Below are 13,224 nucleotides of genomic sequence, written 5' to 3'. Positions count from 1 at the left end.
CCATGAACATGCACACATCCATGTTCTATGTCTTCCCCGTGCAGGCACAAGGAGAAACCTGATGCCCCGGCACTACTAGAACCAAGCGCTCAGCCTGTGACCCTCAGGGGCACCCAGTGTGAAGCCAGGGGTAAGTGAGAGAGAGGCCCTTCTCACCTCAACTGATGAGGGAGATTGCTCATCATGATCGCCTCTCCCAGTGCTCTTTGCAGGAAGGACCAACGTTTGCAAATTACCTTTCAGGTCCCTGACTATCAGACAAGGCAAAGCAGCCGCTAGCACGGCCTGGGCTCAATAAATGTTTAATTAATTAATCAATCAAGCCAAATCAAACACGAGTGTGATTATCTAGATATTTCTATCTATATACCACGAGGTGGCTCATTAATTGCTTTTTTTCTCTTTTAAACTTTTCTACTGAAATGAGAATATGTTTGGGAATTAGGTAGATGTATAACCTTAGAGGTTTTTATTAAAAAAAAAAAACTGATACGTATGAAATATTCTAAGAGTATCCAGCAGAACAGATTGCTGCTAAAACAATCGTTGTTATCCTAAAGTCAATGCCTTACTGTTCATACTGCTGAGGTAATAAAATACTGCAGCTTGTGAGGAGACAAGGGTTGGATTTTTGTTTGTTTGTTTTTTGTTTTTTGTTTTTTTTTTTTTAAATCTGCAAATATGGCTCTATGCACATAAAAAGCCAAACTCCAGAGAACCCGCATCAGCACTATTCTGCCCAGGCTGAGTGTCCTCACTTGCGCTAATCACAAGGACAAAGGGATGCTCTGTTGCATGAGATTCTTAATTGTGCTTCTCCCTGTGGGATCCCGTCAGAATCTCCCAGCGCCGCAGCTCTGTAAGAAAATATTGCATTGGGTCAAATGTAGGAAAGTAAAAAGCTGATAATCAAATATCCACGCTGGGCAGACGTGCTGTCTGGTTCCCGCACTTAATAAACTCGCAGTGGCTGCTGAAGGTTTCTGAGAAACACCCCACAACCTCCCGAGGCTCCGCTGGGTTCTGCATCTTCACACAGTCACTCAAGACCATAAATTATCTGCCTCTGTTTCATTTAAAGATCATAAGATGCTGGGATTTTATACTGTTTATTTTGAGCTATAAATACTAAGCCTCAGTCTTTCTGGGTATTAATGTGATGGTAATTGTGCTCCTGGTGGGTTTGGAACAGAATAAATGAATGGCATTCCTAAGGCTCACCAGCCAGTTGGGTACTCTGGGCTTTCGCCCCTTCTTCTGTCCCTGGTAGCATCTCAACACACAAAACCCCACACCTTAGGAAAGTGCACTAGACAGAGCAGGGCACCACAGCAAATTTAGTCCAAGTGGAAATTTTCTGGTAGCTTCCAGAAGGTAAAATAATAATAATTCACACACACAAAAAAAAGCATCTTCCTTATTCGCTCGAGATTTGCCTCAGGGTTTTTTTTTTTTTTTTTTTTTTTAAGATCTTCTGGGTTGACTTCGAGCGCTCGCTCACTCGCACATTCGTCTGGGAAGTAGTGATCTGGCAGCATCCCTCAGCTCAGAGATGTGCCAGGAGGACTCCAGCAACTCATCGAGGCCTCGGATTCCTCACAGACTGAGCCCCAGCACAGAGACGCGTGATCCCTACCATAAGCGCTGCCTTCACAGGCTGTCGGGGAGTGTGAACCCGGGACAGCAGCGCTGGCTGGAAGCCCAGCAATAGCCACTTCCTCCCTCGCCTCAGCGGCACAAACACTCAGATCAATGCTGTTGCTTCGGAGTCTGCTCCGTTCCAACATTGTCAACACACGTTTCAGCCGCACGTCGTCCACAAATACACATGCCAACACACACAGCCGTCACACGTCCGTCTTCACCGTCAACTCTTTACCTTTAAATGATGCAAGGCCTGTGTCCCAGTTTGCTTCGCTGTTCCTGGGATAAACATTGACCGAAACCCAAGCCTGGGAGAAAGGGGTGTGTTTGACTTCCAAGTTACAGTCCACTGTCAAAGAGAACGGAGGCAGGGAATCAAGGTGGGGAGCTGGAGGCAGGAACTGAGAGACCACATAGGAGCCCTGCATACTGGCTTGCAGGGCCCCTGTGCCTCTGTCATCCGCCTTTTTCATGTAGCCAAAACCCACCGGCACCATCAATCATTAACAAAACTAAACAAACAAATCCTGCACAGATACCTCCACAGGCCAATGTGATGGGGGTAATTCCTCAATCCAAGTTCCCTCTTCCCAGGCAAGTTGCCAGAAACTGTGACAGTGTGCCACTGTCTCCCTGGGGCTCTAGCCAAAAGCCAGCCAAGTGTTGTACCTACTTCAGGCAATTCATCCCACAGGGTCTCTAGAGAGCTGATGTCTCATCAAGTCACCAAGGCTTTGGTGAATGTCTGGGAATCTTGCAACCCTGAAAAATCACCTGGATCTTGGGTTACGTGCCTCCAGGATCTGAGCCTGCACCCCAGGATCTTAGCCTGTCCTCCAGAGTCTGAGCATGCACCCCAGGATCTGAGTGTGTACTCTAAAATCTTAACTTGTCCTCTAGGATCTGAGCCTGCACCCCAGGATCTTAGCCTGTCCTCCAGAGTCTGAGCATGCACCCCAGGATCTGAGTGTGTACTCCAAAATCTTAGCTTGTCCTCTAGGATCTGAGCTTGCGTCCCAGGATCTTAGCCTGTCCTCCAGGATCTGAGCCTGCACCCCAGGATCTGAGGATGTGTACCAGGATCAGCACCTATGACAAAACAGAGAAGCAGCATGGGAAGAGATGACACTCGGGTGTATAAGACCCCAAAGCAAGCACTTCCTCTCCCATAGGAATTGTGCTTCATACCTGACTCCTTCTCCACTGAGTGTGGTTAAACCTTAACAAGGGACAGCACTGGAAGAACCAGGTCCCAAAGAAACTATGTCATCCATGTTAAAAAGAAGAGGCCAAGCCAAGCATGGTGCTCCCAGGTCTGGAAGGCAAGATCACAAATTCAAGGCCAGCCTGGGCTACATAAGAACAATCCATCTTTAAACGAACATGGAGAGAGGGGAGACTGAGCATTTTTGAATTTCTTTGCCCTGCATAGTGGCATGCATTTTTAATTCCAGCACTAAGGAATCTGAGGCAGGAAGATCTCAAGTTCAAAGCTAGCTTGGATACCAGTGAGTTCAGGATCAGCCTGTGCTACATAGTGAGTTCAAGATTAGCTTCTTTTTTTTTTTTCTTTTTTTTTTTGAGATCCTGTGAAACACACACACACACACACACACACACACAAAATAATGGACAGATGACTGGTTGGTATATCAATTGATAGGTAGATAGATTATAGAAAGATAGGCAGGCAGATAGATGGTAGATAGATAATAGATCAATAGGTAGATGAGCAAAAGTAAGAAAGAGGGGATAATAATGTGTTTTCTGGATGCTCTAACATAAAGGCATCCAAGCTCCATGGAAACTGCACAATGTTGGCAACTGGTAGTTACAAGTTAACCTCTGACTTCTTCAGTGTTATATAAAAGACTTTAACAACTGGTTCCTAATCTTAAAAAAAGGGGGGGGGGGAGTGGGGGACAACAGCCCCCACATCTTTTGTCTGTTGTGGAGATTAAAGTATTGCATATGTGTATATTGCGCCCCACAGAAGCCTGGCAGATAGCGGAGGGGCCAACAGTCAACCGCTAAGCAAGAAAACTTGCAACCACTTGCAAGTCTCCTCTTGCAAGGCCACCCTGCCCAGAGTGGGTCAGCAGTGATCAGGGGCTGGAATGCAGCTCAGTGGTGGAGTACTTGCCTCTGCGTGTACTGGGCCTATGTTCAAACCAGTACCACACCCAATAAACAACGAAAAACATTACATTAGAAGCACACACTGGTAAGAGCCATGTAAAGGATTGCAGCTTCAGACCATTGAAAAGGAGAGTTGAGGGCATTTGGAGTTGAGGGTAAAGCACAGAGTGCGGGCAAAAGGCAGAGGAGGCCTGGACTAAGAACAATACAAATCCCTTTGCTAAGTGCGCCTCTCCCATGTGCACGGTCAGAGGAGACAGCCAATGGTAAGTCCACAAAGGATGCTACTGGCGTACCCTGGAGCCAAATGGCTACAGGCCTCACTGCAGCTCTCCACCCCTCTGATCTTTGTGCCCACATTCATGCCCACATGATGAACCTTCAGCAGCAGATGACTCTCCCAACCCCACTCCACCCACTTGTGAAAAAAGTGAAGACTGGTCCTCTCTTTGCAGCTCCCCCAAAATAATGACTCCCACTGTATTATCTAAGCCCACTGCAAAAACAGAGACTTCTGGGGACTTAGACCTGGCCGGGTATTGGGCCAGAACATCCCCTGTGGTATAGGAGCACTGAGAGGACTTTGACACCTCGACGTGGGCTGTACACACCCCATCATACAGACATTGAGGATGTGGCTCATGTTGTTGCAGACCTGGTCTGATGGGATCTGAGCACACCAAGAGGAGGCAGCCAGACAGGTTCCCAGAGCAGAGACTGAAAGGCCCCGGGGAAGACAACTTGAGAGCCTACGTACTGGAAGAGGAGGTGTATGGAGCTCAGTGGTATAGCCGGCCTTTCCTGAGCATGCACAAGGTCCAGGGTTCAATCCCCTGTGTCTGGAAAAAAGGAAGGGTGGAAGAGAGAAACGAGTAATCTCCTTTTAGACTTCATCCTGGTAAAAACATCTGGCTAGATACGGCAGCACACAGCTGTCCCTCCAGCTCTCAGGAAACCGAGGTAGGATGGATGGTAGTGAGGTCTGGTCTAGCCTGGGAGATATTATTTAGCAAAGCAGTATCTTTAAAACACAACATAAAAACTGCTCAGAGGAAATCCTTTGTTAAGCTTCACGTGAGGTGAGATGACACTCTAGGAGGGTGTTAGGCGATAGAGGTGAACAAGCCTCCCTCTGATGAATGGCATACTGCCGGGAGGAGTCTGTCTTTCTCCTGTCTTTGTGTGCGCATGGGTCCATGTGGTGTACAAGAAAAAGAAAAAGAAAAAAGAAAAGATTTTTGCATCCTGATATAGTGACAGGCAGTGTCACTAGAAGCTAGAAACACCTGTAGAGGGAGCTACAGGTCTTTATGCTATGATGAGGAAGAAAGTCTTTCTCTAGTGCAATATTCCTGACCTTGTATGTGTGGCTTTCCCACTGCAAGTCATTTGTCTCCAGACATCACCTGGGTGTCCAGTGATTCAATGCATCTCTGCCATTGAGCACAGAGAGGCATCAGGCCCCACAATACCCCTACTTCAGACTCCCATTACACGTATCGGAATCATCAGACCTCCTTTAAGTAAGAGGGTTTAGAATTTAATCCCAAGACCTTCTCATCTTCCCAGAGTCAGTTGGGGAGGCAGAACATTACACCCCTCTAATTACTGGGTCTTTCTAGTAACCAGCCCCTTAGAGGCCCAACCTTAGTCACCAAGTTAACACAAAATCAGATGCCACTGACTGGCTGTAGATAATCTCATCGCTCAGAAAACTCCAAAGGTTTGGGGGTTCTGAGCCAGGAACTTAGAACTAAGACTAAATATTTGTTCCTGTTTTTTTCCCTTTGGGGAGTGAAGGAAGCAGGAGACCAGACCTTACTATGTAACCCAGTCTGATCTTGAACTTGCTACTTTGTCCAGGCAAAACTTGAACACATGGTCCCCTGCTTCAGTCTCCCAAGTGCCGATGTCACAGGCATGCACTGCCATGCCCTGTACTTGAATGGTTTTCTTTTTATGTCACAGACCCCTTCGTCATCACAGCAATCATTAGGTTATGTGGGTGAGGACTTTAGGAATGTCTGAGAGCAATGTTGAAGTTGTCATGTAAGCCAAACACACACAGGACACACAGACCCAGGAGGGTAAAGGCAGAGAAACCAGGTGCATTGCACAAGAGTGCAGAGGAGGGGAGACAGGCTCGTGTGCAGCCATGGCCCTGCAGCTGAGTTCTTGGGGCTCCGGAGAAGTTCATTTCCAGTAACTGTATTTTGATGCTCCACACAAGGCAACATGAGGTGGTAGTGGTGGCGGTTAGCAGAGCAGCCATATATTGCCATAAAGTGCTTGCTGCAATGATACGACGAATTTTCTCACCTATTCTGTGCACAGAGCATTGTTCAGATTGAACTGTAAGATCACTTCAGATGCACTATTGATTTTCATTATTTTAGTTTTCTCCATTCCCGAGTTCCTTGAAGCCATTCCCCACTTTGATTTTATCTGGCAGAACAATCTCCACCCCCTCTTTGTAGTCATCAGTTCATAAAAACCTCAAGACCTGGGAGTCCAAGGAAGGAAGCCAATTTACATAGAAGTTTGTCCTTCCAGAGGGATAGTAGTTTCTGATCTCCTGGAGCCTGTGGAAGCTTTTCACACTGTGACAGCAGGTGTATTGTATAATATTTCGTTTCAGATAAAACAGTCTATCTTGGAAGGAAGCTCATTAAGACTGAGAATTTTCTAGGGGTAGGGTGAAACATTCTACCCTGCAGGTAAACTCCCTAAGCTCAGGAAGAAAACAATTCAAAGACTTCAGGAAGTCCCTGAAACTGACCAAATACCAGAAGCACCTCCTTCCCCAAGCATACATAAGCAGTGAAGACTGTGGAGAGACTCTCAAACCAGCTGACCCACTTAAAAGACTGCGGTCTAGATCCCTCTCCAACCTACCCAGCTGCCTGCAGGCTGTGCAGTATGCTCCAAGCTCCCAGCTATGTGAGAAACCCCCAGTGAAACTGATCCGGTCCTTGAGTTAGTTAGACTTTGGTGGAATCGACTCTTTGGTCTGTCATTGGTTCTGTATTTGGGAAGAATAGACATTCTCATTTCCCCAGGAATAGTGTCACACAAGGTGTCACCATGGACTCAGAAGTGTATGAGACTATCTTTCATATACAATAATGAATCATCTTCTGTGATGAAGAAACATCCTCCCAGTTTCCAGATGCCCCCACGAGGGGTAAAGCCATAGGTTGCACTGAGCCGCCCCAGAACATGGGGCTCTCCAATGCTCATGTTCCTACCCTCTTTGCCCTTCCTCTGCTGTTTCCTGTAGCAACTGGGACACACAGCATCAAGGCAGAAACAGTCCTCCAGAAATAAGCACGGTGATTTCCCAGCAGAGGCCTCTTGTGACTTTGCAGCGGCATCCAGGAGGCTGGGATCCCTCGGGTGCCTTTGCAGAGTCTCTACTCTGATTCGCTGTCATGGGGAACAGATTACCTCTGCATACGAGCAGGGAGATATTAAAATTGGACAGCATTCTGCCTCTGATATTGGGGAACAATCAGAGATGGCTCTGTATAGACTGACAGAGCAACAAGATGTACAACTCCAAGGCTGTTAAAAAATAAAGCTGTGTACAGAGCGGGGTGGGAGGGCTGCCGAGACCACAGCCTGGGGGGGGGGGGCAGAGACTAAGTCTCAAGCCTGCTGTAGAAAAAGACATCACAGACAGAGGCTTTGTGTGGGGAGGGAATGGCGGTGAAGCACATTCACAGTCACCCATCCATCTGTCCTGGGTGCTGACTCCCTACCCCGCTCAGAGCAGCCCATTATGGGACTTGCAGCTAGGAAGATGGACAATTGTGCTATAAGCATACCAAATAACAGGACTTCAAAACGCTGCAAGTGTGGACTGGAAGGGTGACTTAGCCGCTAAGAGCACCTTGTGCTCTTGCGGAGGACTGGGGTTGGAGGTTCCAAGCACCCACACCAGATGACTCACAGTCATTCTTAATTCCAGTTCTGGGGATCCAGTGCCCTCTTTTGCCCTTTACAGTCAGTCAATAGGCACACATGTCCTAGGTACGTGCAGAACAAGCACATATATGCATGAAACAAAAACAATTTTTTTTTTTTATTGTAAAGGTACCAGGCGTGGTGTGGTTCATTCCTTTAATCCCAGCACTCAGGAGGCAAAGGCAGATAGATCTCTATGAGTTCAAGGTTAAATGGGTCTACATAGAGAGTTCCAGGTCATCCAGGGCTATACAGTGATATCTTGTCTCAACAAAAAAAACAAAAACAAAACAAAAACAAACAAACAAACCAAAACCAAAAAAAAAAAAAAAATGGTTGCAAATAGCTAGGAGGATAAGGACAGGACTGAATTATCAGGAAGTGCTGGCGAGGCTGGGGCAGCACCCCCCCTCCCCGAAGGTGATGAGGAACACACCTATGAAGAGTCAGCATCTCAAAGGAAGGGAAAAGAAGAATTCGGGGATTTGTGCTGGGTGTCAAGGCAAATAATAACCTCTCATTTTAGGGCCTGGAGGGATGGCTGAAGGTTAAGAGCACTGACTGCTCTTGAAGAGGATCCAGGTTCAGTTTCTAGCACCCACATAACAACTCAAAACTCTGTAAAACTCCAGTTGTAGAGGATCTGACGCCCTCTTCTGGCCTCCTCGGGCACTGCACACACATGGCACATATACATACACACAGACAAAATACTCATCTACCTGGAGTGAAAATAAGTCAGTAAGCCAGACCATTTTTAACCATTCTCAGGTACTTCTGTTTATTCTGATGCTTTTGTGTTTAGAAAATTGAGGAGCTAACTCCCATATGATAGGAGCGGGTGGTTAACACTTGACTCTACAACATGGGAACTATTTTAGATTTTGTTTGCCTATGTTTTTTTTAACCTACTTCTTCAGCAGAACAAGTGCCAAGCAGAGGTTAGAAAGAAATGTTAGCATAAATGTAAACATCCACTTCATGAAGATTCAAGCGAAGGCGGACTCTTTTTTTCTGCCAAAAGAATCCCCCCGCCCCCATTTCTTATCTGCAAAGGTTAAACAAGGTCTTAACCTAACTGTTGAGTTAAGGATCCAAATATCAAACTCAACCCCTGTGAATCTTGAGCTAACCAAGGGGAGAAGAGAGTGTCCCTTAGTGAAGACCCCACTGTGTGCGCTGGAAGCGAATAGGCAAACTGAGGGTGCTGGGGAGGAATAAGATTTCTCCAAGAGGCAAGAGTGTTGAGAAAGAGAAACTGCAAACAGATAGTGAGAAGCAACTGGCTGCCTAGCAGCAAATAGCAGGGCTTTGCCTCCTGCAAAGGAATCACACCAACCGACCGTTCCAAGTGCTTTGGGTTTGCTGTGCGCATGGCCTCTGTCTAATGAGAGGGTTTCCAGCCAGCTGGATTTCACACTGTTCAGTGCCAGCTTGGCAATTTGTTTTGAATCAAACCCTTCAGCCTGTTAACCTGGTGGGTAAGACTTCTGGGTGGGCAGCCAGAATCCTACAGGATATTTTGCTTTTCTTAAAGGAAAAAAAAAAGAAAAAGAAAAATGGTGTTGGTGGTAGTAGCAGTAAAGGAGGAGAGTGAGTTCAGAGATGGGCATGGTGGTGTGCATGCCTGTAATTCTGACCGTGTGTCAAGAGGCTGAGGCAGGAGGATCACAAGTTTAAGGCCAGCCTGGGTTTACATGTTAAAATGCTATCACGTAAGTTGAGGCAGGGAAGTGGGGAGGGACAGAGAGAGGGAGGAACAGGGGTGAGGGGAGAAGAATCCAATCAGATTGTTGTCTTGACACTCTGAGCCCAGCTATAGGGTCTTACCATGTAGTTGCGGTGGGTAGCTAAGGGCAACAGTGAGAGCCTGGGTTGTCTTGGAGACCTCTGGGGCCTCCCATACCAGTGTCTTCTATGGAGATATCCCAAGCCCTGCATACCATCAACAGCTCACATCTTCTGGGAGAGCATTGTCCAACCATTCATGGGCTTCTATTTGAACTCTCTTTTGACTAAACTATCATCTGGAACTACCTTAGGAGCCGGGAAGCAAGACTCTAGTCCAGAGCAAGTGAGCTCCGATGAGTAGGAACTTAGAAACAAAGTCATTTGTGACAGGTAGCTGGGATCATCAGCCCGATGGGAGTAACAAACTCCTCAAGGGACTCACGAAGCCCGCCTCTGGGTGACACTATGATGCCATTTCCAGAGACAATTAGATCATGAGGCCTTTGACCTATGCCAGCAGATTATCCAGTGGCGGGCTTATAATACAGTGGAGGGCTTATAATACAGTGGAGGAGGGAGGTGGCTGGGCTGAGTTTAAAGGTGTAGGTCAGTATAGGTGTGTTCTTATGGCGGTATCTTCCCCTAGTCCGTTCCTGTGTCCTTCCCCTACTTCCTCTCCACTGTAAGATGAGCTGTTCTGATAAGTGTCCCCACCACCATGATATAGATGATGCTTAAGAAAATGGGACCCCATCCCATCATCAGCCACCAAACCTAGATACTAATGCTCATGCCAGCAAGATACTGCTGAAGGGACCCTGATATTGCGGCCTCTTGTGAGGCTATGCCAGTGCCTGGTCAACACCGAAATGGATGCTCACAGCCAGCTACTGGATGGAACACAGGGTCCCCAATGGAGGAACTAGAGAAAGTACCCAAGTACCTGAAGGGGGCTGCAACCCTGTAGGTGGAACAACAACAGGAACTAACCAGTACCCCCGGGGTTTGTGTTTCTGGCTGCATATGTAGCAGAAGATGACCTAATCGGCCATCAGTGGGAATAGAGGCTCCTTGGTCTTCCAAACTCTATATGACCTAGCACAAGGCAAGGCCTGGGCCAAGTAGTGGGAGTGGGTGGGTAGGGGAACAGAGGTGGGGGGAGGGGTATGGGAAACTTTCGGGATAGCATTTGAAATGTAAATAAAGAAAATAATAATAAAAAAGGAAGAAAAAAAAAAAAGAAAATGGGACCCTCAGAACTGTGAGTCAAAATAACCAGCACCCCTGCCTTAAGCTCTCTCCATAGCCTGGTCATAGGCAGAGCAAAGGGGGCTTACACAAAGTCCAACCTCATTTGCTTCAGTGGCAAATACGAAAGTCCCCTTGGGTCAGCAAGATGGCTCAGTGGGGACAGGTGCCTGCTGCACTAGCCTGATGACCTGAATTTGACCCCCAGAAACCAAGCAAAACAAACAAACAAACAAACAAACAAGGGACACAGTGTCGCTATAATTCCAGCATTCCTAAGGCCAGCGGGAAGCAGACACAGAATGACTTGGAAGGTTGTGAGTCAGGTAGCCTGGAGTCTACACTGGCAGACACAAGGGAGAACCTAGAGAAAAGAACTGGTCTTGTTCGCTTTGACATTGGAAGCATTAGATGGTGTAGTATAGAAGGCTGGAAGCCCTCACTCCGAGTAGCAGAGGCAGAGGTGGCTGTTTTAAACCCTTCCCACAAGGTCAGAGGTAAGACAGAGAGAGGATCGCCCTCTGTAGAACTGAACCCTCTCGTCTTCCTCGGCTTCCACTCCACTGAGAACTGCACAAGGCTAATCAGCTCCCTCCCGCCCCCAGGCTGCTGATACCAGACAATGAAAGCTGTTCCCCGTCAACACATGAAGCCAAAGTGACAGTTATCCAAGGCTTGGATGGGAGAGCAACAAATGTCTTTGACTTATAATGAACGAGAAAGGCTTTCATAGCTTACAGAGGTCATGAGAAGGAGCATGCCCATACTCAAAGGAGCATGTGTTTGAGGGGTTATATACTTAAATGTACATGCTCTGTGTGTGTGTGTGTGTGTGTGTGTGTGTGTGTGTGTGTGTGTGTGTGTGTGTATTTCAAAATTCCAGCAGCCCAACTGTCCATTGATTTTCTGTCAAGCTGCATGGTCCTTTTCAACTACCAAAACCAGAAAGATGACCCCGAGCAAGAAAGTTCTGGAAGTGCACACGAGGAAGTGCTGAGCATTTGATTCGACTCGACATTGATGATTGATCCCAATAGTGTCTACTCCCGATGTAGCCAGGCCTCCAGGCACTGCTCGGAGACTGAGCACTGAAGGTGCAGAGTGGCTGGCTCTAGCAGGCCTGAGCAGGGCAAACGAGCGTCACCAACAGGCTGGGCCTTTTACCCTTTTCTCCCATCCCCACTTCCTTGCTAAACCATTAGATTACATTCCTAAAGCTACCCACCAAGGTCCATTCCTTTATTTGGTCACTTCCTCCTCCTGAGACTGACCACCAAGGTCCAGCTATCAGAGTTTTAAAGTCCAACAATCAAAGCCCCAATCAAAATTAACGAATCCTAACACGAGGGTTTCCCCATTTTTCTTTATAAACCACCATTTGCCTATGGACCACATCTGTCTCCTCTATCCAGATACAGTCCTTTGTCCTTACAGGGCAAACATCCCTTTCCTCACCCCTATTCCTTTCCACTTCTCCCTCTCCTCTGTCTCCTGTCTTTGTCTCTTATTCCCTGTTCTCTGTCACTCTGAGGCAAGTCAATCTCCTTGGTGCTGAGAACTTGGTCTCCGGTTGTCTCCTGTCATCTTCAAGGTACTTTCACACAACAGTGGAAACATTGCACCATGGAGGACTAGGAATTTTCAAATACATTTTATCATCTAGTCTTTTAATGTCTAGAGCAAATAGCATCAACTTTTGTAGAATATTTTCTTATGTCTTGTATTTGTTACTTTATGTCACTGTGACCAAAACACCTAAGCGAAACAATGTAACACAGGGGAAAGAGAGGGGTATTGGACGGAGGCCAGGCTACAACCTTCAAAGCTCCCTTCCTCCTATCTCCACCAATTAGGTACCACGTCTAATAGTACCACAGCCTCTTCAATGTGCTCAAAATTCTGTGGTAATTAGGCCTTGGGCTAGGGATATGGCTAAGAGATGAAGACCACCAATTTCTCTTGCAGAGGATCTAAGTATTCCCAGAACCAACGTCAGATGGCTTACAACCAGCTGTAATGCCAGCTCATGGGTATCAACTCCTATGGCCTCTTCAGGCATGTTCACATACACACACACACACACACACACACACATAATTCAAAATGACTTTAAAAATTAAATTTGTTGGGATTGGAGAGATGGCTCTTGCAGAAGACCCAAGAGACCCAAGTTCAGTTCCCAGCACCCACATGGTGCCCCACAATCATCTGTAACTCCAGTTCCAGGGAATCCAAATGCCCTCTTCTGACCTCCTTGGGTACCAGGCATGCATATAATACACAGATTTACGTTTAGGCAAAACACTCATACACATAAAAATATTTTTTAAAAATAACATGAGCAGACTCTGGGTTAGATGTTTTAGAGGCCCCCCTTTCCCTGTTGCTTCTGCTTAGACACCCCTGTGTCTTTCCATTGTCACTCCAAATGTGTTCTGGGAACAAGAAACTGCCATCTTAGCTGGGCATGGTGTGCACGCCTTTAATCCCAGCACT

The 13,224-nt window shown here is 46.9% G+C and overlaps 1 long non-coding RNA gene across 1 annotated transcript in view; it reads right to left on the bottom strand.

The window, feature by feature from the left end:
* Window positions 1-670: 670 nt before the first annotated feature.
* The window catches only part of LOC115063843, a 36,541-nt gene continuing 23,987 nt past the window's right edge, over window positions 671-13,224 (bottom strand). Inside the window, exon 3 of the long non-coding RNA XR_003843719.1 lies at window positions 671-857. This is a non-coding gene — a long non-coding RNA (uncharacterized LOC115063843). The remainder of the gene's footprint in view (window positions 858-13,224) is intronic.

The sequence above is a fragment of the Mus pahari genome, chromosome 1 (assembly GCF_900095145.1).
Source record: "Mus pahari chromosome 1, PAHARI_EIJ_v1.1, whole genome shotgun sequence".
Classification (NCBI taxonomy): Eukaryota; Metazoa; Chordata; class Mammalia; order Rodentia; family Muridae; genus Mus; species Mus pahari.
This window is presented reverse-complemented; position numbering and strand designations above follow the sequence as displayed.